This window comes from Corvus kubaryi, unplaced genomic scaffold (assembly GCF_017639235.1).
Source record: "Corvus kubaryi isolate FWS band 111438036 unplaced genomic scaffold, C.kubaryi_AGA036_p1.0 136, whole genome shotgun sequence".
Lineage (NCBI taxonomy): Eukaryota > Metazoa > Chordata > Aves > Passeriformes > Corvidae > Corvus > Corvus kubaryi.
In genome coordinates, this window is record NW_024580670.1 from 3,330,220 (window position 1) to 3,347,910 (window position 17,691).

The 17,691-nt window shown below is 43.1% G+C and overlaps 1 long non-coding RNA gene across 5 annotated transcripts in view; it reads right to left on the minus strand.

Annotated features, from left to right (window-relative positions):
* The window catches only part of LOC121657765, a 112,794-nt gene that overhangs the window by 86,557 nt on the left and 8,546 nt on the right, over window positions 1-17,691 (minus strand). For 3 of the 5 annotated variants that reach the window (XR_006013715.1, XR_006013709.1, XR_006013712.1), the window contains exon 1: window positions 17,495-17,650. The exons of 1 other annotated variant lie outside the window; for it this stretch is intronic. This is a non-coding gene — a long non-coding RNA (uncharacterized LOC121657765). Of the gene's footprint in view, window positions 1-17,494; window positions 17,651-17,691 lie in introns of those variants that run through there. One more of the 5 variants, XR_006013710.1, reaches the window with a different exon arrangement.

Genomic DNA, 17,691 nt, shown 5'->3' on the forward strand with positions numbered 1-17,691 from the left:
TCAAGTTCTATTTCATAACCAATAAGAACTCTGAAACAATAATTCTGAAACAACAGATTTAGGCAGATTATGGCACATCTGTCAAAGTATTACGTTCTGTAAGACATTAGACCAGCCTAGAACATAAAGTAGTTGTTAGAATTTTACTTTAAAGGAATCAGGACATGTATTTATATTTGATCTTGATTTTTTTATCTTAACTGGTGCTAACGACCACATTATTTTGGTAATTCTCTCTCCCCAATGCCTAAGATAGCACAGCTGGAACTGGAGGCAGAATCCTGTGGATGGAAGGGACAACCTGCAGAGCCTTTGCACATGAGAGGAGTCCTGAAGGGTGGCTGTTGCCTTGACTGACTGGAAGTAAACAGATATTCTCTGTAGCAACAGACACACCCTTTGAGACAAGAGCTGCAGCACAAAATCGGTGTGAAGATGTTTTACCCGTCAGAGGTTCTGAGCTGACTCTTGAGGTGGGAGCTGAAGAAACAGCGCTGGCAACGAGAGGCAAAGGGGGCGCCGGAGAGAATTTAAAGAGGAGGGATGAGAGAACCAGACCTCCCCAACACCGACAGATGCTGGATGCACAGAGAGTTCCCAGCGTGGCTCAGAGATCACTTTGCAGTGCAGCCCTGCGTCTCCCAGGCCCTCTGGCTGCAGCTCCATGTGTTTGCTCCCCACGCACCCTGCTCTGCCCCAGCTCTCCCCATCCCCAGCCCCTCTGTGCACACTCTGCTCTGATGGGTGTAATTACACCAGACAAACGCTTCTGCTTCAGCAAACAAATGATTGCTGCAAAGCACCTGACCAGGTGGGAAGATGCTGTAATTTTGAGTCATCCGTCTGAACCTCATTTGCCATCAACAGCCCCGTGGGTTTTTAATCGCAGACTGGCTGTGCTAAAGCTGTCAGGTGGGTTACAAACACACAGGACACAGCTCTCCAGGTGTCCAGGAGGTTTCCAGCACACAGAATGGAAATAAGAGGCTGCTCCAAAGGGCATCAGATTGCACAGGATGTTCACCAGGAGGGGGAGGACAACAACCAAAAATGCAAAACAAAAATATAACAAAAAAACCCCCCACAAAACCCAAACAGAAATCCCACCATTTCTTCCTATCAAAAAAAGCACCAAATGGCCGTGCAGCCAAGTGACAAAACATTAAATATTTCCTGTGACGTTACAGAATGGATAAACCTGATCCATATCAAACTGAAATACAGCAGAGAGCTTGACCTGCACAGCCAAGAATGATCAGCCCTGGTCCAGAAAGGACGGAAGAAGGGAGATGCAAGGATCTTGCCTTCTGTTCACCTCTAATCCCCTTCCCAGTCCTTCCCTGCCTGCCCAGGCTCCATTTTTACACCCCAGGACTGCCACAGCTGAGGCCGTTTATTGCTCATTTTGCCCAAAGTAACACTTTATGCCATATTTCAAGTACTACCTGGAATTTCTGTATTAAATACAGAAAACTGGGAAGTCCAGAGATGTTATCTTTTAAAGTATTGACCACCAGCTGTCAGTCATGATGAACAATGTCTAAAAATTATCCTAAAAGCCCCCCACCCCTTGGAAAATACTTTCCTGGATTGTATCTCCTGTCAGATTGACCTAGCAGTTTTCTATATATCAATTGCTGCTAAAGAATTTTGGATTACAAGAACCATTAAGTTTCTGTTAGTGCTACTTGAGAAAAAAAGAAATTGGAGGCTTTTATGCTAAGACAAGCAGCACTGAAGGTTTCGGTTTTTTTAAATGAAATTTCGGAAAAATGCTAAAAACTTGGTAAGAAACTATCTTTGTTGAGACAAAAAAGGCTTTTAAAATGCAATTTAAACTGCATTTTAATAATTTCTTGGTTCAAATTCTGAAACAGAACCACGCAAAGGAGATCCACTATGGTTAAGAACTGCATTAAAACGCCACGTGAGGATATTACTCATGAGGAGATTGGGGAGAAAAGTAACATTTTACACTCCCTCTCAAACCAATTTCACAATGGAACATTAACTGTGATAGGACGAGTATCTCTGTAATAATTGAATAAAACAGTCATTAAGAACCTAATTTCTTGTGTAGCCTGTAAGACTTTGAATTTTTAACTAAATGAGGAATCAATGTTGAGCTAAATTGTGAGAAAAATTATTTGATGTTGCTGCACTAAACTCATTAAAAGATAAACTCACACACTAATTTCACTTCCTACGCTAACAGGTTCAGAGATGCACCCTCCACTACAAGATAAGTAAAAATTGCAATTGAGTCAGTATTTGTGGAGTAAACCGACTGCTCAACGCCCAAAATTTCATTACTTTGTTTTGGGTGCAGTCAATGACCCTCTCCAGCCCAGTGCAATCCAATGGAGCAGTAAATAAAACCCTGGAATGGTTTGGGTTGGAAGGGACCTTAAAGATCATCTCATTCCAACCCCCTGCCATGGGCAGGGATGCCAAATTGGACAGAATTTGGGAGCCTGCAGCACAATGTGTTGTGTTTAGGGGACTTTGAGAAGCTGTAGCAACCCCTGGAAAACACCCTGGGACTGGAGACCAGCAATGACTTCTAATAACCAGGAAAGGCTCCACGAGAGACAGCAACAGTCTGGTTTTAGGTGGGAAAACACTCATATTTTAGGATTGCAAAATCGAGTCACTTATGAATAATTCAGAGACACTTGCTGTGACAGACATTATGTGCAGTCACTGGCAGTACCTTCAGAAAACGAGAAACTGTGGCGCTGCTAAGCTGAGCACAAGTTAATTCTCCCAAAACTCCTTCTGGCAAACCCCTGGGGCCCTCAGTCACTGGTTTGTTGTAGCCAACAGCTCTTCCCCACCAAGGCTGGATGTGGCTCTTTGAGCTCCCCTTGACCTGGCTGACAATTTGGGGACCTTGTGGGTACAGTCAGATCTCTGCCCCCTGTGGCTGCAGCCTCGGGGTAATCAGAGCTGCCAACACACGCTGAATTCTGCTGCTTTTTCCAGTTGCTGCTCATTGATCTATTAATCCAATTTGGGGTAATGAGCAAGCAGCCAGCCAGCCTGCAATAGGTCAGAGACAGCAGCTAAACCATCAGTGACACCTCGTCCCCAGTGCCCAGCCATGCTGTTAAATGGACACAGTCACTAACGGGAGGATTTCTGGTGCTCCTGGAGCCAAAAATGCTCAGCACTGATTCCTTCACTGCATTGCTGTCCAAACCATGGAATACAACATGATAAAAACATACTTGAAGGAGAGTTTATCCCTCTCATGCAGTGTGATTTGGCCCTGAAACTCTCCATGAGCCTCCTCTCCTGGTGCTAAACTCCACCTGAAAGCAGGACGGGCTGGAAAATGCACACACCAGGCACCTACACAAACCAGTTCATACAAAACCATGGAAAAAAGGAGGTGGGAATTGTGCTCCTGCTTCTACACCATTGTTTAATCTCAGAACTGCACTTCCAGGGCTGGGACAATGAGGTTTGACACCTTCCCTCCACCCCAGTCACATTCCTGGAGTCACATTCCAAATCAGAGGTGCAGAGTCAGGTACAGAAATCATCTCTATAACAAGTCACTTAAATATTTGTGATGTGTGCAGAGAGCTAATTGCATCTAAAATGATTTTATCAGCAAGAGACTGCCCAAGATGATGAAGGAAGCATCTGGTAGTGCAAGAAATACAGTTTGTGGTTTCCAAGGCCAGCAAGCAGCATTTCATTTGTGCTTCCCCCAGCAGCACATGTGACTGTGGCCACTCACAGCTAAAGATGATGCAGATTATTACCCAAGGAGTTCTGGGGTACAAATGAGTAATGGAGCTATTCCAATCTAAAGTCCCAGATGGAGAATTGCTTACAAGCATCTGAGAGTATGAAAGTTTGACTCTCCCCTCATAGTCCCTGAGGGAAGCCCCATAAATGTTTCTAACTGGAGGTTCTGCTACCAACAGCTCGTTTTCCCTGCTGCCCCCATAATGGCCATGAATCACAGAGCTTTTAACCAGCAGTTTATATCACATCCTCCTCTAATGGTTCTGGGGGAAAATACCAAATTACAACAGCAAGACATCAACGGCTGCCAGTGATTACAGCTACAATTAACTCACTGTATGGATAAAAATCCCTCATTGGGCCATGAATGGGGGCACTCCCAGGAGCAAGACATGAAGAGCATCAGGGGCTCAGGCAAGTGATGGAAAGATAAAAAGAGAGAGCACGGAAAGAGAGAAATGCCCTTTTTCTGAGCTTCTTGTAACTTTAGTGCTGAACAGGGTAAAAACATCAACCTGCTGCCATAAACTTACAAAAGGCTCCTCTCAGCAGAACTTAAAACATTTTCCATGCACAGTATGTACCAACAAGAAAAAAAAAGTGCTCGAGATTCTCCTCCCGATTCTGCCATGCACCAGTGATTCCTGAAACAGCAGGCAAAGCAGATGTTGCACTAACTTCATGCAATGGCATGTGACAGCCACCTTGATTGTCCTTTTCCAGCCATTTAATTCAGTTACTGGGGGAAACAGTGACACTGACACATCTGCAAATGCCGTGTGTTCCCATAAATCAAGCATTTATATCTTTTTTTTTTTTTTCCTAGGAAAACCATAAACCCAATTTGGAAGATACTTAATGGAACATCACAGTACCAGAAGCACCAGCAGATGTGATGTGGCTCCAACACCTCCAGAGAAAAAAAAAATACCCAAAACCACTGAGCATTTGAACATGACTGGACTTGCATCATTGTAGGGGAAGTGGGAAATTTAGCCCTGTCCAGTTCTAACTTGGGAAGACCCCTGAGGGTCACCCAAGAGGAAATTTGTCAGCTGCAATAAGCTGTCAGTGAATCTGTTCAGCTACAAAGCTCCTCAGAGTATCTTCACTTCCTAAAGCCCAAAATCTGATGCCAGTAACAAAAAAATTTATTTTTTTTCAGCAGTTGTTTTGTGTTGATATGGGATACCTGCAAGGCAAGAGTTAATATAACATGATTTACTTTTAATCAGAGATAATCTGCATGAATCATAAGGCTGTTCCTGTTCCAAGGACATGGAATAATCCAAGCCAGACAAAGGCTTCCAGGTATTACCTCCACAAAAAGGCCATCACAGACCGAAACAAAACATTGTTAAGAACAAAAGAAAGACGTCAACTTCACAGAGGCAACAGTCTCGCTTTCCAGGTGCCTGAAGAGTGAGCAAAACTTTCACTCCAAGACACCGTGGCTCTTCTCAAAAGCCCTTCAGTCTTCCCCTCTGTAATTTCCTCAGGGTGAAAGTTGCATAAGGGGAAAAAAAAAAAAAAAGCAGTGCTTTTAAGCAGCCAGAAATAAATGTATTGTGCAATATTGCTGTTGAAGTTCAAGAGTAAGGGAATCCACTTTGTCACAGTCACTTTCAATGAACACTCCATTTTATGATAAGTTTCATAAAAACTGCTTAATTCAACATTTATGAAAGTACTGAAGATAGATGAAAGGTGTAGAAATAGGAATCTTGCCAATCAATCATCCTGTTGAGAACGAGCACCCAAATGATAAGGATGGAGATAGGCTTTTCATGTACATATGGTCGGCGAGATAGAATGATTGAATATTCTTGCATTTTTAATCAAAATGTTCCTACCATTGTACTGACACACTCAAATTATTTTCTTCCCCCACTGAATATTAGAACTCTCTTCCCCTTGGGATTGAGTCGCTTGCAATGTTCCCAAAGAGAAAAGGAAACGTCCTGGGTGAAAAGGTGCTCGGTAAAAGATTGAGTGAGGAAAAACTTTAATTCTAACAGATTTTTTTTACCAAAACCTGATCAGAAGTGAACACGGAGGCACAGCTTTTAAATGACATTACAAAGGAGAACAAAATGGTTTCATGCCAGATAATACAATTTGCCTCTCAAACTACACATGCTAGAAATGTTTGGGGACAGAGACTACCTTTTAATAAGGAATGTTTATAGCTTTTTGTACAAGGAATCTTTGCTGGAAATTACAGTCCTGGGTATAATCATGCTACAAAGACTACTGATAAAAACCTGAACATGTGGGTGAATCTGTTCTAAAAATACCCAGCCAGGGAAGACTGTGCCTTGTTCCTTCTAACTGTGAGGTTTTCCAGGGAATAACAGCCCAACCTGTGATGGAGCTGGAAACTAAACTTAGCTGGCTCTTCTCTCAGGGCTCCAGTCTATGAGCAATATAGAGAAAAACCTTATTTATTAGCTCCAAATAAAAAAAATGTAAAATCTCTTTTTCTGCCCTTTCTCTACAAAAACACCCATGTGAGGTCAGCCCAGCTTGGTGCAAAAAGCAGCTAAGAGGACTTCTCCTAATCCTTTTACATTTTTGGAGATTCCAAGAAATAGGTTCAGAATTCTAAAAGAAAAGAAAGGAACCCCAAGCACTTCTGATTTCCATATTCACCTAGTTCCCCTTCAATAGAATTGTAAAAGTTACAGTTCAAGTCTTAAGTGATAACATATGGTGCAATAAACACTATTATCAGCTTGATGAGTTATTGTAAGTAACCACCCAAATTACCAAAGCATTTCTGTGGGGTGGAACAAGCTGGAACTGAATACAGATTCCCTGTAATTTCACAAGTGGGAACATTTATCACAGCAAAGTTGTGAATTATTTTTGCCTGTTAATACCCTGTAAGTGCCAATGTTCTCTTTCAACACTTGGAATATCTGGTGGAAAGATAATGATTCCTGTAAAATTGATTGTTCCCCTTTGACCAATAAGACAGGTTCGTAGTTTGTAAATAGGATGAGACAAAGGTGCAGGCACAGTGCTACCACTTAAATCATCTGCTTCAGGTTCTTAAATACTTCTTCCCCCTCTGCTTCTTCAGTTCTGCACTCAAGAGGAAAATTGGAACAGTTGATGCCTTTTCCTGGTCTTAAAATCAAGAGTCAAACACTGTTAGAAGAGAAAGAGGGATTTTACCTCAGTATTTATTTTAAGGATCCTTAGGTGCACACATCTAGGTCAAGTGCACCTCCATGCACACAGCAATGCACACCCCAAAAGATCTGGTACAACATTATAGGTGTTACTAATTAGCACATCTATCAAAGATTCCCCAGTGAGAGGCTCAAGTGAGCCCCCCCTCCCCAAGGAGCCTTCCCCTGGATGGTTCTATCTCAGTTTACAGAATGTGTTCTGGAGGGGACTTTGGGGTCTGGGGCACACTGATCTCCAGCTACAAAGCTTCTGAGATGTTGAGTCTCCTGGCTGAACAAACAAGGCCAAGAATGTAGGCAAAAAGCACTAAGAATACAGGAGTTGTAAAAAGGTATAGCAGGGGTTTGAAAGAAAAGGCAAAAATCATCATGGCATTACAGTAATGCTGAAATAATCAACCCAAATTGTTACTAGGGATAGCTAAAGTCTTTTATAAACAACTCTACAGAAGGCAACTTCACCTGTTCAAACCCCCACCGCCTCATTCCTCGTTTGGTGGAACAGAACAGAGCAACACCATTCATTTCAAAATCTTCCAGCCTCTAACTGGGCCCCTGCTCGCAATAGGGCACACTACAAACCACGTTTAGAAATAACATTTTTTTTTGTTTTCACCAACCCCAGCCTCAAGTTCCACTGCGCAGAAGAAGAGGGAGCTGGAAAGAAAGACGCACTTTCTTGGGAATGAAAAAAGAAGAAAACATTCTTTTCACTTCTGGCACTTGAAGAAGTTTCCAAACCAACAGAGAACGGACTACCTATTCATGAAATCTGCAGCAGTTTTCCATGGATTTCAGAAGGTCTTGCCAAGACAGATGAGGCAATCCATCACCTCAGAGTCAGTTGTTGCGCTCTGGAATAGATATTACAAAGCAAGGGCATGAATCCCAGAAGCAGCAGTGGGTTTGTGATGTGATGCTGGGCACTCCAAGGCCTAACAAGTCTTGTGATCTTGGGTTTTTCTTTTGAATTGCAGCTCCTGGGACATGTACAGCAACCCCCTCAGCTGTAGATTATCTGCTGTTTAACAGGCTGAGTCGGGGTTCTGCCTGACTGGGATGGGGAAGAGCAGGGAAATCATAAACATTAACAACTTAAAATCCTAATTGTTGAAGAGCTGTAGGAACTTTTGTTGTCCAAGAGCTCCACATCCTGCTCCTGCTGACCAGACCTCACCCATGGACTCAGAGCTGGTCAGGAGCAGAGCACTCCCCCCAGCACAGACTCAGTTGGTCACACATTGTCCATGTCCTCAGGAACCAGTGCTACACTCCCCAAACAGCCACACTGGGCTGCCTGCCCTGACTGAATCCCTGAAAACAGGGACAGCACAGAGCTGGGTCACAGGGCAGAGGGACAGGGCCACCACGTGCCAGGGCGGTGTCACCTCCACCTCTCCTGGGACACCTCACATCCAGGGGTGTAACAGAGCAGGAGCTAAAAGTCACAGAGTCAGCAGTAAGGGCAACTTTTGGGTTCCTATTTCTTTAAGCAAAAGGCTCCCCCATCCTCCTCGTGTCCAAAAATACCACAAAAAGACAGACTGCTCCTGCAGCTCGCCACATCTGAAAATCATTTCTATTTCATGGAAGGGGGAGAAATAACCAATAAAAGAAATCCAGTCTGATTATTTTGAAAAGGACAGAGACAGCAGAGGTGACAGAGGTGTAATTGTTAGTCAACCTTACAGCTCTTTCCAGTCAAGCTATTTAACATTTGATTCCACTGATAAGAAAAATAATAAACAGAGTTATTATGAAAGCTCTCTGTCAGCCAAAAGTCCAGTGAATCATTTATGAATGTGTACCTAGAGCTTCTTTCCCTTCTATTCTCTTTTCCCATCAGAACCTGAAGCTAGTTACTTTTTTTTAAAGTGTTGTTTTTATTTCTTAAATCAACCTGAAAGGAATAAAATATTGCAATGAGTAAAAATACAAAATAAATGTTTGCAGTTCTGTAATTCCTCGAAATGTCAAATAAAAACATAAAAACGTATGCTCTGTAAGTTTTCAGCTGAACTTGGCATGACAGTCCATCTATTATTTAAAAGATGTTGAAGCTCAATTCATGAATTATTAAATTCTTGTTACATTTAGTTTTCAAGGGAAAAAATTATTTCATTCAATAAAGGAAATTCAATTCGCTCTATAATACTTCCCTAAAAAACATGGAGTTTAAAGTTACCCTGAAAAATTGAAGAAATAACTAGTCCAAGCTCCATAACGTTACTGCCTCACTAAAGGGATGTTCTGAATATTCAAAACCCATCAACAACCCTTCAGCATTCCCACATCCACTGCACAAACATCCCATGTGTGAAACAACCTGCAGTGCAGGAGAGGGGCTGGAGAGAGCTCCTGAGTCGCTCCGAGCTGGGATCCTCCAGCCTGCTCCCTTCCCACATTTCTCATGACCGACCTCAAACAACAACTCACATCCTGGGAAAGCACAGGCAGGCCCAACAACCAAAATTCTCTGTTGTGATGTGGGAAATTTGGATTACACATCACATCCAGGAGTCCTCAGAAGGCGTCCCAGAGCTGAAGAGCCCCCCACCAGAGAGACCCCAGGCCGTTCACCTGCTGAAAAGTGAGTCTTTTGAATTTAAAAGGGCATATCCCTCTTCTGAAGGGCATTCCTGGTGATGATCACCTGGATAATTTCAGAAATCTCTTACTGACCCCCTCAGCCCACACCTACTTCTGCAGGCAGCAGTTGATGGTCACTGTGCCAGGAGCATCAGAGCTGAACAGGAACTCCCTGCATCACTCCAGGACAGCAGACCAGGCTTCACACACAAGGAACCTGATTTTCCCTTAGTTCAGCCAACAGACCTCTGCTTTGGACCTTTGAAACTTCATTTGTACATTCTTGCTAATCCAAGATTGGTTCTGCTCTAGAATGAGACTTAATAGCCACAGGGACTCAAAAGAAAGAGCTAACTGAGCTGATTTAATAAGAGACACAAAACAAACTCAATGGCACTACTTAGACTGCCTAATAAAGTTATTTCACTGTACTCTGGGGGCTGGCTATTCAATTGGCTTCTAAAAATCCATGCTGATATTCCTCAAAGGCTCTGAACAAGAAACTGTCACAGGTGCAGTGGCTTCTTGGTGTGACAGGTATTTCAAAGACAGCTCCTCAAGCATATAATCCCTCAGATAAAAAAAAGTAATGAAACTATATTATGATGGAGCTGCCATAATCATCAACCAAATTTACAATGTCTAACTGATTAGCTTATACAGATAAATTTTCCAACACCCACTAGGGTATTTTTCCCCAGTAAGAAGATAAACTCTGGGTTTGTTTGCTGCATTTTTCAAATAAATGGTTTAAGCCACCAACATTTCAGGAACAAGCCAGAAGAAACATTGCTATTCAACAACAACAAATCCTCCTCTAAAAAACCAAAGTGTTAAATGGAAGCCTTGTAAAATATTCATTTGTTTAGCCATGAGTTAATAAATTTTCAAAGTAGATTTTGACATGATATCATCATAAACGCAAACTAGCACTGAACTGTTGGAATTATTTTCCTAAAGTGTTTTATTTGTGTTGGCCTCCTGACATTTCTTCTGTTCTCAAGCCCTAAACGTGACTCATTTCCACAGCCAGGCACAAGGATGTCAGGCAAGACCCCCTCCATGCTCTGTCAGAATGGGTTCAGACAGAAACTACAAAGAGCTTTGCACTTTCTACCAATTTCTGCACCTCAGCAACACTCCTAAACAAAAAAATATTCACAATCCCCCCAGTGCTGTGTCCTGACTGGGAGCAGGGAAGTCACTGAGAGCAGAATCAACTGCAGGGTGAAGACCCTAGAACATTCCCAAGGAGCCAAGGATCCTTTAAACATGAGAAGAGCAGAACTGGCTTATTGTCTTCTCTTTCAACACACAAGTTTGTGACCTGTGTCTGAATGTCTTGTTAACTTCACCCAGCTCAATAATAGACCAGCTCCTGCAGGAAAAATCCAGCCTCTCAAATGCAATCTAGGGATGAACACGTCCAGTTTCCCAGAATACATCATTAACTGTCTAGAAAGGGACTTCGTGTTGGACTGTTATTCTTTTTATTATGATATATGATACCACTCTCAAAGAACAGTGATTTAGTCTTCTTTGTAAATAGAATTATTGATTGGAGCCCTGTTAACAGCACTTCTCCCACCCTTGCTGCACTCAGGCTCCATAAAACAAGGAACCATTCCTGCTCTGAGGTCTTCACCAAGATTCTCGGTACAGCCCAGCCTTCCAGCTCAGAAACAAATTGAAAAAGAAATAAAACCACCTATTGAATACAAAGTACAGTTTTTTCTCTTTAGGTATCTTGCATTCCAGGTCCGTGTCCATGACCAAATACAGGATATGCCTGGAGCAGGAGGGATGACCTGTCCCTCTGCATGGTCTGGACAGAGCAGTGTCCAAATGCCCCTGTGCCTGGTGTCCCCTCTACTGCCACCACCAGAGGGGCAAACCCCATCTCCTCTGTAGGGACAGTGCTGTGCAGACTCTGAATCAATACTACAGCTATAATAGTGGGCACAGGATCACCATCTAAATTGCTTTCAGAGCTCTCTGTGCTTTCTAGGGTAGCTTGGGACGTGTTTTTGCCCTTTAACTGAAGCACTTTGTCAGTTCCTGATTGAGAGTTACATAAATCAAGGTTCACTGCATCTTCACTCCTCTCTGGCTCAAACTACACAGAAGTATTTTTGGTAGCTGTGAAGAACACTGAAACACTAAAATAACTTCCAGGGAAACAGTACTGGCACAAGCAGGAAGCATATTTTAAATAATTGAACCAAAGTAGCTGGTGCTGTTTGAAAGGCAAGATTTGTAAACTAACTGCATGTGTCCCCCTGTGGGACAGTTCCAGCTGTCTGGAACTGAACTCCCAAAATAAACAGAAAAGGGTTATTTCCAGTGAATTTTACGTTGCAAAGTTTCCACATGACTTCCCTACAAAACACTTCAAATCTCAGTGTGCATTGAAGAAATGCAACTTTTCCTCTGCCTGAAGTAAGTGGAGAGAGCAGCAGCAATCACATTCTCTGCCATTGTTAGAGATGCGGAGTCAACCACTTCCAAGTTGGAAATGTCAGAACTGAGACCAGCTGTGCAACCTCAATTTGCCCCCTCGTGCCTGTGCATAATGATGTGGTCTTTAATTACCTGAACACAAACTTCACTTTGAAGATCCTGCCTCGCTCAGCCCAGGGCTGGAGGAGGAGTGAGGTCTGCAGGATTTTATAACAGAAAACATTACCAGAGCAGGAAAATGGATTATCTGCTTGTAACAGATGCTCCACAACCTGAAAAGGGAATTAAAGGAAGAATTCCAGCCTTTTTCACCTCCACTGCTCACTCCATAATCACGAGACTCACACAACAGATATTACCCTGATAACCCTGACAAAAAGCACACACCTGCATTTCTCAAACTCCCCACAGCAAAGTTTAATGCCAAGGTCAAGCTCTAACAAAGCCCCAAGTCTGATGGTTATCCAGCTCCACCATTTGGAAATGATCACATTTTAATGTGGGTGATGTTCTGGTAGACACTGCTGAAGATTTTACTCTCAGGCCAGTGTTTTCTGAGACCAGAGGAATTTTTCCAACGATGCAAACTCTTTCCAAGACTTTTACTCCTCACTGTATCTTGGACAGCTGTCCATTCAACCCATGCCCCACAGCACCAGAAGGACTGATTGGTCTGTAACCCATCCCAGGACTAATTGGTCTGTAAGCCCAGCTCTGACCATTATCTACCTCTAGGACAGGATAAATATTTTGGGTTGAGATCTGAAATAACCAACTGGAAAGTCATAAGTAAAATAGGTAATTTCATCTAAGCCACAACAGGCTGGTTTTGCAGTTAGGGCTCCAGTTAAGAAGGTGATGTCTATGGACCTCTCCTGTATCAGTTCTGGGCTCCTGCAAAGGAGGCTGTGCTCTGAAATTTGCTACAATTTAAAACCATTTAATATTTAAAACACTGTTTTTCCCCCCACCATTTATAAAACAAAAATAGGTGCTACTATTCAGCTTTTAATTCAAACTGCAAAAGGAGCAGTGTGATAATACTTTGTATTATGGAGTTTTCAGCACCACAGCAGTATTTATGAATAAACAGAGAGAGTCCCTTAGCAGGGCACAGCTGGCACATGAACCTCGGCTGGAAAAAGTTCCTGGAAATTCTTCTGATTAAGGGAGAATCAGCACTTCTCTACCCTCTCCTGGCCAGAGCCCAAACTCTCCTGTGTTGCTGCTTTCATCTCAGGCTTTGGAAGGCAGGGAACACTCAGCATCCATCCAGCAGGTATTGAAATCCATCCCGCTGCAAGCCTGATGAAACTCGGAGCTCTGCCCTCACCTTCCTTCAGCTCCAAAATGGGCTGCAGCCTCAGAGTCATTTTTTCCCCCCCGCAGATCTTGTAAGAGCCACAAATCCCTGGTTACTTTTGATTTACAATAGAGGCAAGGTCATCCTTATAATGAAAAAAAACAAGGTCTATATTTTCAGACACCAAGATACAATTTATCATCGAAATCAATGACACTTTTCTTCTCTATAGAGATGAAGTATCCATTTTGCAGTAAAATTATCAGAGGAGTTTTCTCCTTTTTCTCTTTTTTAAAAGCCTCTTGCAGGTGCTGCAGCAGTTGAAAACCAGCTTGTAACAGAACATTTTAGCATTAGCATCCAGTTCTCCTGGCTGCCCTTCTAAAATAGATTTCACTTTTTTTTCTATTAGTGGCTGGAAAAGAAGGGAACAGTGAAATCTGTGAAACCAGACCTGCTCGGGTGGTGAGAGGTAATACTAATGGTACCCCCTGAGTCAAGAGCTAGTGCTAAGCCCTTTCAATTAAAATAATTGCCCTTCCCAATGTCCTCATGTCTGCATGGTCACACCAGCCCATGCCAGGCTGAAGCAGCCAGGGTGGATGATCCATGGAGTTACCCAGAATCACCTTTTTTTCCTAATAGGACTTTTAGTTTTTGTTTTATTTGAAGTCCTGTTTGTAACATGTTTTTAGCTCATCTCCTGCAGTGCTTCTGAGCGCCCAGAAACCATTTGGGGCATTTTCATGTGGTAAGGCTGGCTAATTGTCACCAGCTTTTGAGTTTATTTAGGGACTGAAGAAACAGAAGCGTTCTGTGGGTAGGATATACAGAACTGCCTGTCCCAGCTGTGCTTCTTGCACTGACCCGAGCACCGCCCACCAGGCATCACTGGGACTGAGCTCTCCAGGCTGCTCCATCCTCTCCCAGCTCCTGGACAAAACCCAGACACTGCACTGTCACCACCCCTGACACAGTCACAGCCGTGTGAAAACACCATTTCTTTACTTCTTTGTCATCTTTGCAAACAGCCTGGGCTGGGCTCTGAAGGCTGTGACAAACAGGTGGCTGTGGTGGCACACGTTGTACCTGCACCAGGGAGATGCATCAGCAGAAGCTCCCCAGCAGACACAGCCTGAATCTGCTGAAAGGCAATAACGTGCATTCCCACGCTGCCTGAGTTACAGCCTTTGTCTCCCCTGCCCGCTGCATCACATGGCAAGATAAGCTTATTAAGAGGATTTATTTTTTAAAGTCACTCCTTTAAAGCACATGAAATTCCTGATTTTATTGATGGCTGCCAAGGGTTACAACTTCATTCACATGGATTTCCCTTAAGCTCCATCCTTGCCCTAAGCTAATCCCAATTTTCAGGAAAGAAAGGCATATTAGAGTTTTCCTGGTGTTCAGTTCCATTGGAAACTATTTGCCACACATGTTCAATATTTCCTCCTTACCTGTAGCTCCCAAATTAACATTTTCTCTTTACTGATCTTAGAGCTGCTGAAGATAAAGTAATTTCCTGCACCCAGGTGTGTCCAGTCCTGCCCTGCTGCTGCATCCATGTCCAATCAAATGGTTATGGACTGGAGCACATCTGGAAGTATTGACATAGGCAGGACAACTCTTGCTCATGGGCATTTCCTTAACTCAATGATTTCCAGTTAATAAGAACTGAAAGACTAAAGGGAACCTTTTTATTCTCTGCTTAGTCTTGTCAAATAACCATAATTACTTCCAAAACAAAACCAAACACAGGCCACTGGAGTTTTTAGTAACTTTTAAGGTCTTGCCCAACTACATTTTTCCAACCACCATCTCCAGGGAGCAAAAACCCCCCAGGTGTTTGTGCTGAGGGGCCATACTTATCCTCAAGGCCCTACTTCACCTCTTCCAGGCACATCAAGTGGAACATTTAAGAGAAAAATTTCTTTTCTCATAGTTTTTTTTTCCACTATCATTACAGTTCATTCATGTTTGCCCTGACTTGTAGGTCAATGCCAGCACAGACCCTCTGGGTGCATTTTTGTGAGGCATTTTGAGGATGAAAAAATGCCACAGGACAATCACAGGGATGTTTCAAATACCTTGAACCCTCCTGAATAAGTCACTGAGCTGTTCCTTACAGGGGTTTTCAGTGATATGATAATACAAAAATACTATTTTTCATCTGATGCACATTAAAAATAAACTCTTCTAATAAAACTTGTTTGAGGCCCCGATTCAGCTCTGCTTTGTGTTCATTTACTGCTGCAAGAAGAGTTCAAAAACAAGCTCAGACCATCAGAACCACCTGCTTGTTCTATTTTGCAATCACTTCACAATCAGCCTACAAGGTATTAAATGACTGCAAAAGTGCATGAAAATGGGGAAACAAGGAAACAGAGACACAGCAAAATCATCTCCTTGATCCAGCTGTGTCCTGAGCACCATCATTTTCCATCCACCAGCACTCGTGTGGGAATGAAAGCCTCAGCTTTTAGAAATGAAAAATTTCAGTGGGTTTTTTCTGGCCTCGCAGATCATCAGAGACATTTTAGGACAGTTGCTGCTCTTGGCTGAAGCACTGCCCAGATTGGAAGCACCAATCTCCCCAGAACACTCCAATCCCAGTGAGAGAAATACTGGAGCTGTTCCTCTGCCACCAGCAAAATACTTCAGATTTTTTATGTCATGATTTCAGCCAAACCAAAACCCAAAGCAGAAGCTACTTAATGATCCAAAGCCAGACTGAGATTGGATTTGTACATATATCCCATGGAATTATTCCAGATTCTGTAAGACAAAATGAAGAAGGCAGCAGGGCTTCTGCAAATTGGGATTAGCTAAGGGAATCAAATCTTACAGTTTTAGGGAGGACAATCAGGAAAAACAAAACAATTTTTAAATCTATATATTTACAATAACAACTGATTTTTTTTTATCTTTTTTTCCTGTACTGGGAGACACTGGGTTCACCCTCCACTCCAGGAATTTTCCAGTTCATCCTTCCCTCCTCTCAGCCTGGCACCAGGAGCTGGACCAGACACCCATAAAGCAGCAGAGAGCAGATTTTCCTCATCAGCTTGGTTTTGCACTTGTAGGTGAAAGCTCTGCAGTGATTTAAAGGCAAATGGAAAAGTCAGGTCTCTTCACTCAGTATAAACTTTATCATCTGCTTATTGGGCTGCTAAAAAATTGCTTTAAAACAAATTCATACAGGAGAGACATTATTACACAGGCCGGCAGAAAAGGGTTGGGTTGTTTACTGGGTTTGATTTTTTCAGACTATAAATAAACCACGTATCCCTTTTCTTGTTTAACTTCACCAAACCTCTTATTGTTTATATATTTCATCAGCAACCACCCACAAGAAGGGCAGCCTATGAGATACAAGATCTCCTTGCCCAGCACATGCCAGAACAAAGCATCCCTGTATTCCAGTGTTCAAGAGCCAGCATTAAATTTATCAGAGGTAGCAGCAGATGGGAGATCATCACAGAAAGAATACTTTTTAATTCACCAAACATATGTGCTGATGCAGTGCAGCACGGTTGTGAGGGTTTTGTGCAACTTAGAAAAGGGTTCTGTACAAAAGGAAACACGACTAATTTTTGGTCATGTTTCGCAGTAAAACACTTGTTTACAGATTGTATTTAAAGCTAATGTCAAACTGTGCGCCCTGAAGAACACTGTGTGGAATAGAAGGCTGTGTCTTGTCCACAAACCTTCAATGTCTGCCTTTAGATACAACCAAGGGCAAAGCTGGAAAATGGAGTTAAAAAACCTATTGGAAGAAAAAAGACCCACAAACAAAGAAATAAACCTGAGCAAAACCGAGTTCTTTGCTGATTCAGGATACACAAGACAAGCAGGCAGATGGCATTTCACAGCTCCTTTATCTCAGTGCCCACAGAAAAGCCATTCATATTCCTAAAAGCCTAAAGAGCTCTATGGAAAGCTCCTATTGCCATGGAGTTACATTTTTGGGTGCTAGATACCACCAGCAGCAAGCAGCTATTACAGCTACTCCTTTGTTATGCTGTGAACCCCCCACTCTGGAAATTCAGGCTCTCTGTTGACCCCACACAGCTCCCAGCAGATAGAAACGCCCACCAGCCCAGAACACGCTGTGCTCAGTCCCTGCCTTCCCCACTCCCCATCTGCTGTGAGGAACCGAGGCATTAATTGGTGCAAAGTTACTCACACAGCCCCTCCCGTGCTCCTTGGCCCTGCTGGAGGCTCCCTCTGGTCCTGGGGGAGCTGGAGGATGAACCAGAACCCACCTCAGCCTCCACTCTGCACCAGCCTGGAGCAGCCTCTACCTCGGATGGAGCTGCCAGCCCAGCCCACTTCGTCTCAGGCAGCCAGAGGGGTCTTGGTGCCTTTCCCTGCCTGTGTTTT